Source organism: Priapulus caudatus, unplaced genomic scaffold (genome assembly GCF_000485595.1).
Source record: "Priapulus caudatus unplaced genomic scaffold, Priapulus_caudatus-5.0.1 Scaffold134, whole genome shotgun sequence".
Classification (NCBI taxonomy): Eukaryota; Metazoa; Priapulida; class Priapulimorpha; order Priapulimorphida; family Priapulidae; genus Priapulus; species Priapulus caudatus.
In genome coordinates, this window is record NW_014577195.1 from 532,529 (window position 1) to 539,440 (window position 6,912).

Below are 6,912 nucleotides of genomic sequence, written 5' to 3' on the forward strand. Positions count from 1 at the left end.
TACCGCGTGTAGTAGAGAATCGATGTTCTAATTATTAAGTATAATTAATAAAGTATAATAGTTATTGCATCGGTTACCGCGTGTAGTAGAGAATCGATGTGCGATGGAGAGCAGACACCCTGGACATGTTTCGCTTCCAACTGCAGACGCACGATCGTCCTAAACCCCCAAAAATAAAACACAACGTCAACGACTCGTTCCTGCACACAGCAGACCGACCTTTGTGGCACGATGTGCTCCAACTAACTAATTAAACATTATACTAGCGATATTACTCGTAGACGAAGATTATTCACGAAAATTCGCTCCGCCATTATTCGTTCTGCAGAGGTGGCAACCCCCTCCCCTCCATGTGCGAATACATAGTCCCCGCTCACTAGCACTGTCGGTGCACAAGAGCTACTCTATTTTTACTCACGCGTATAAGCCACTCTTTTGTATGCAACTTCAATAAAAAAAACGGGGGGTGCAACTTATACAAGAGGCTTTGAAATCGTGTAAAATGTACCAATGTTTGTACCAACTTTTAAAGGCTAAATATGAGGTGCAACTTATGCACGAATGTGACTTATACACGTGTAAATACGCTAGTACTAGTACTAGAGCTACAGCCAGTGCAGCGGCACTGCACTGTTTCCCCTGGTCGAAAAGGTCTGTGAGGTACTAAATTTGTGTGTGATATGTTTGCGCGTTTCAGGCTCCTAGCATAGCGAGCAACGCATGAGCTGGCCAAGCTAGGAGGGTCCGGGGGCTTGCTCCCCCAGAATTTTTTGGAAAAAATAATGCAATTTGGTGCATTCTAAGCTATTCAGAAAACATTGTAGGAGACTCTTGAATCTCTATTTCAAGTTGTCAAAAGTTTCGTCGGCAGTTTTCGACAAATTTCTGTGTGGTGGCTGAGAATTTGAGCGAGGCGGCCTGCCTCGCTCGTGTCAATGCAGAGGAAACACTGCACTGCTACGACGCACGCCATACACTCCCAACAGGATACTCACCGAGGCTTCTGCGGTCCCAGAATTCGGACACGTTTCGCGATGGCATCTGCATCCGAAGTGCCGACATCAAGTTTTCGCAGTAGTGCTGCCACCTGTTAGTGTCAGAAAATGTAAAGATAAGGAGTCATTTTACATGCACACAACACACAGCCTGCAGTCACTGACTGAGTCAGCACTCTCAGTATCATCATTTCCAGCCCATGGCTTAGGTTGACTAAGGCTCTAACGATACACAAGCCTCTCGATTTGATCCGGTTCTCGATATTAGCTTCTCGATTCGATTCCTTCGATTCGATTCCCAAAATATTGAAATGTTATCTTATTTTTTATATTTTCATTATTTTGCAATTAAAACTCCTAACCAACTATTACATTCTTTCTTTTTTCTCAATTTTATTTAACAAAATAACTTTAAGCGCATAATTATTTAAACTCGGGGAAACTGCAGCCTAGACTGGTCCGCGCTCGACAAGCAGTGTAACGCGAGCAGTCACGTCTAACTGCAGCCCTGTAAACATATTAGCGATGTGCTGTAGCCACTCATTAGCCGACTGGCGAATCAGGACTATTGACCAATCAGAGCGGGCGTCTCATACACGCTTCGGCCGATGCACACAGTAGGAAGTACTAGCGAGTTGGATCGGATCGAAAATACGGAAAAAGTATCGAGGATCGGATCGAGGGACGATAATCGCGATTCGATTCGATTTCGGTGGATCGTTACAGCTCTACGTTAGTTACGACCCCTAGATACAATAATGTAACCCAACAAGAGTAGGGTTATAACGCAAGCCTATTCTTTTCTTTGGAGGAGCCCCTGAGTGATTCACTCCGGGCGGTTTTATGGTGCGTTTTTTTGAGACTACCACTTCCAAACTGGGTTTATTCTAAACACGAACCTTTCTCCACTATCCTGGGACTTACTATGTATCACAATACTCTGTATTAAACTATTATAACCTAATATAAACAAATATAGATGAATGACTAGAGTAGATGAATAAAATGTACACAGGTCATCTCACCTTAACTTTTGATATGGGTTTGACACTCGCAATAACTGCTAGGATTGCAGTACGAAAAAAATTAATAATAATAACTAATTTTAATCGCACGAATTTGTAGACTTGTTATTTGTTATTTTATTTCTGATTTTTACATCTGATAAATGCGCTTTCACATCCCATGTACACTCTATCCATTTCACACCACAACTACCGGTTAGTGAGCAAGGTTTCTTCTGAGGGAAAATTAGACAAAGGAGGTAATGGCCAGTTAGGGAAAAAAACTTACATGATGGATTCAAAGTCGTGCCGTAGGCACGCATTCAAACGCTGCAGGCGGACGTGGAGGGAGAGAGGGAGGGGTTCTGGGGAGTCTCCCCCCACAAAATTTAAAAAATTTGAATGTCTTAGACTGCATTTGAGGCACCCAGAAACTATTTTCACAACGGCGATGTTAAATTTGACAACGGCGGTGCGCCACAGTGTCACTTATGTATAAGAAACCCTGCTATGGATGGTGGTGACTAGGCTCGAGCTCAGAGGGACAGCCCGTGCTTACTAAACTTCGTGACCCAGTCTCCGAGATAGTTGAAACTAGGCACGACAGCAGAACAAATGCGAGACAGTTGGGTTAACGTTAAATTAATCATCGGTGGTTAGAATTAGGGTCAGAGTAATGGCTCCAACTACACTCGAGCTCGGGGGGGGGGGGCAATCAGAAATATAATCAGAATCACAGTAGAAGTTAACAAATCCGGATGCGAGAAATCCGGACCAACCGAGAATCCACTTTTCGAAAACCCTCAAACCAAATATTTAATTTGTGTAAACTAACTTCAGCTTTCATATGTTTGCTGTATTTTTCTTCTACGTTTATTTTTAAGCATGATTTAAAGCCTTGCATTCTCTGTTTTTGCAGGGAACATTTTTTATGTTTACATTTTTGTCAAGCGTTGACTATATTTTACTTTGGCACTGCTTATTTTGATAAAAGAAACATGCAGCTTTTGCTAATGAATAAACTATCCAAATTTACCTGTTCATCTCTTTTTTATTCCTTCTTTATATATTTTTTATCCTCTTTCATATCCTTTATATCCTTTAAATATGAATTTTAAAAGTACTACCAGAAAATCCGGACTGACCCAATCTCCGATCAGTCCGGATTTGTGGATTTCTACTGCAGTGTTTCCCCTGTATTGACACGAGCGAGGCGGCCGCCTCGCTCAAATCTCAGCCGCCACGCAGAAATTTATCCAAAAACACCGCCTCGCTGACGAAAATCACTGTTGACAAAACCAAGTGACAGTCTAAGAAATCGATTGTGGCAGCATGTACCGTACGTAGCCCAATGTTTTTATGACTGCATAACAATAAGTTTATATGTCGCAGGGGTTATCGTGGGGAGTGAGGGCACGACCAGTGACATCTGACACGCACGTAATCAAAGCTGTTAACTGAATTCGTCACTTTTCTTTACGTAGAAAGTGGACTATTTTTATTCAGTTAGATATCTAGAAACAATGTAAACTGTATATACTTCAAAATTCTAGGTACTTGTAACTTTGCGGATACGCGGCACCATTGATCTATGCATGGCGGTACCGAGGACTGGGGAGGAGAAAAACGAAAGTAAAACCTTTCCCAGAAGCTTGTTTGTTCCTTTTGGCAACTTGAAAAAGTGATTCAAGCGTCTCATAAGAACATTTTAAAATATTTAAGCCATTTTCCTGCAATCTGCGGCATACTTTGTGCCATATTCCCATGTCTGATGACACTATCTCAACCCTATCCTCAACCCTACAATTTAGGATTAAAAACACTTTTCATTCCTCTGTGCCCCACTTGAAATTCTGTCTTGCATACCATGCAATAGCCATGATTAACACTGAGTTTTGACTTCACAAGTACAGGACACATTTGTTTATATTCGTTCCTGAATTTCTGTAAAAGTCGGGGTTTTTTGGTTGGCAATGTGGAGTGTGGACGCCATTCTCCGCACGTGTTAATCTGATTAGCAGACAAACTACGCGACACCTTGCAGACAGCGCCTGTCTGACTAGGCTGTTCCATTTACCGTAGACATGCCAGATACAAAATGCATAGAAACACATTACAACACTGAGCGATGGTAGGGGGGTGGTGCAAAGCGTGTGAACGCGCCTTATGAGTGTGTATTTGGTATTTCCAGAAAACGACTTGGGCAGTGAGGGCTATTAATAAACTTGCTGCATCTCCACTGCACCAGCGTGTGGCCAGTGCTCAGGCACCAGCTGAAAAAAAAACAATGTGTCCAAGCAAACAATGCGAACAATCAGTGCAAATTTTGCACAGTGCAACTGAAATGAGGAATATAACCTTGCCGCTGCAGAATGCGGAAATTAAGCCTAGAAATCGTAACGATTACGCAGAATGAGGAATGGTTGGAGACCCTGTACCACGAGGGGGCGCTAGCTGCAATGACGCGTCGCGAGGGGGCGCTATCTGCAACGACACACCATGAGGTGGCGCTAGCTGCAATGACACACCACAAGGTGGCGCCACTACGTCAAGGACGGGGAGCCAGTCTACGTCGAGGACCGGGAGCCAGTCTACGTCGAGGATGGGGAGCCAGTCTACGTCGAGGACGGGGAACCAGTCTACGTCGAGGACGGGACGCCAGTCAACGTCGTCAACGCGCCTACCTTCCCTCGACGACGCCAAGTCTCTCGCAGACGCGAAACAGATTGTCGAAGTGCTGCTGCTGGCCGTTCTCCACCTGAGCAAAGATCACGAAGAAATGATCGTCAACATCACGTTTTCAATGATTCTAGGACAACTACCCCCGGACAACTACCACCCGGACAACTACCACCCGGACAACTACCCCCCGGACAACTGCCACCCGGACAACTGCCACCGGACAACTGCCGTGACAACGGCAACGGACAACGGCCGTTCTCCACCTGAGCAAAGATCACGAAGAAATGAGGTACGTTTTCAACGATTCTAGGACAACTACCCCCCCGGACAACTGCCACCGGACAACTACCCCCCTAGGACAAATACCCACCTAGGACAAACCTAACCCTAACCCTAACCCTAGGGCGTAGTTGTCCGGGTGGCAGTTGTCCGAGTGGTAATTGTCCAGGTGGTAGTTGTCCAGATACGGTTTTCAACAGAATAAAAATGATAAAAAAACGTTCTCCACCTGAGCAAAGATCACGAAGAAATGATCGTCAACATTTTAATTCTTCAAAAAATTATCTCTCATCGAACTATCTCGAATCTATCATCAATATCTTTCATCGATCATCGATCATTGACATCTTTCATCGATCATCGATCATTGATCATCAATATCTTTCATCGATCATTGATCATCAACATCTTTCATCGATCATTGATCATCAACATCTTTCATCGATCATTGACATCTTTCATCGATCATTGATATCGTTCATTGATCACAGACATCTTTCATCGATGATCGATCATCAATGATCAATCATTGATCAACAACATCTTTCCTCGATCATCGGTCATCGATCATCAACATCTAAATAATCACCACGCGCGCACGCACGCACGCACGCACCCACGCACGCACGCACGCACGCGCACACACACACACATATATATTGTACAACCAAATACAGCTGAATAAAATGTTCTGCTCGAGGAAATCAGCCAAACTTTCCCCATATGTATAGCTGGCTGTTCTATACAGGTTCTCGCGCTGCGCCGGAGAATCGGGGCCCTCACCACGTACAGCATGCGGTCGAATCGGAATCGCTCACGACGGTCGGTGACCGCCGCCACGTCGCGAAGCAGGTACACGGTGGCGCCATCTCTCTTCTGCAGCACCGCCGACGGCCGGCCGTCGCCGAGCGCAATGCACAGCGCTCCGTTCCTACAGCAGAGGGAGCCACAAGCACACATGTAAACACGCGCACGCATGCTCAAATATATATATATATGGTTCTAGGACAATTACCCCCGGACAATCACCCCACGGACGAATTACCCCGCGACATTTACCTCCCGGACATTTACCCCTGCGACCAATACCCCGACATTACCGCCCCCCGGACATTTACCCCCGGAAAATCACCCCACGGACAATTACCCGGACATTTACCTCCCGGACATTTACCCCCTGGACAATTACCCCCGGCACATTACCCACCCGGACATTTACCCCCGGATAATTACCCCCCGGGACATTTACCCCCGAACATTTACCCCCGACATCTTTACCCCGTGACATTACCCCGCGACTCTTACCCGCCGGATCAATTTTACTCACTTTTTGTTTAGTATTCATTTTTGAACAGTGATACATTTGGGAGCGAGGTTCCTTTTAGAAGGAGGGAGAAGGTGTGGGAGGATGGAGGGGGAGAAGGTTTTTTGGTAGACGAGGTTTTGGGATGGAGGAGGGGGAGAAGGGTTTTTGGATTTGAGCGCAAGAGAAGCACGAGAGGAGGTGGAGGAGGAGAACGTTTGGGGGGGGTTGGCTTTGGAGCGGGGGGTGGAGCGAGAAGGAGGGAGGGGGGAGAAGGTTAAGGAGAAGAGGAGGAGAGGAGTGGAGGAGGACGAGAGGAGTGCGGGGAGGACGGAGAAGGTGGAGGAGGAGCTGAGGGGCCGAGAGCCTATCTGGTGTCTTCTCCTTCTAGACCGCTTGATCCTGCCAATCCCGCTCTCCCAGCGTGGAGGGCTTCCCCAGGACAAGAAGTGGGGGGAAGCATAATAAACACCAAGTGCGGAAAAATTTCCGGCGCGTGGAGGATGTGAGAGGGGCAGCGAGAGAGAGGAGGAGGGTAGGTGAGGGGTAACGGATGTGGTCGGGAAGGAAGTAAAGATGGTGGCGAAAAGGTGGCCGGGGTAAATGTCCGGGGAGTTAAAGTGAGGCAGGTAAGTGTACCCTCGGTGTG

General features: G+C 46.2%; 1 long non-coding RNA gene across 1 annotated transcript in view; it reads right to left on the reverse strand.

Moving 5' to 3' along the window:
• Positions 1 to 76: 76 nt before the first annotated feature.
• The window catches only part of LOC106805949, an 8,227-nt gene continuing 1,391 nt past the window's right edge, over positions 77 to 6,912 (reverse strand). Inside the window, exons 2-3 of the long non-coding RNA XR_001393482.1 lie at positions 996 to 1,087; positions 77 to 159 (exon numbers count right to left, since the gene is read on the reverse strand). This is a non-coding gene — a long non-coding RNA (uncharacterized LOC106805949). The remainder of the gene's footprint in view (positions 160 to 995; positions 1,088 to 6,912) is intronic.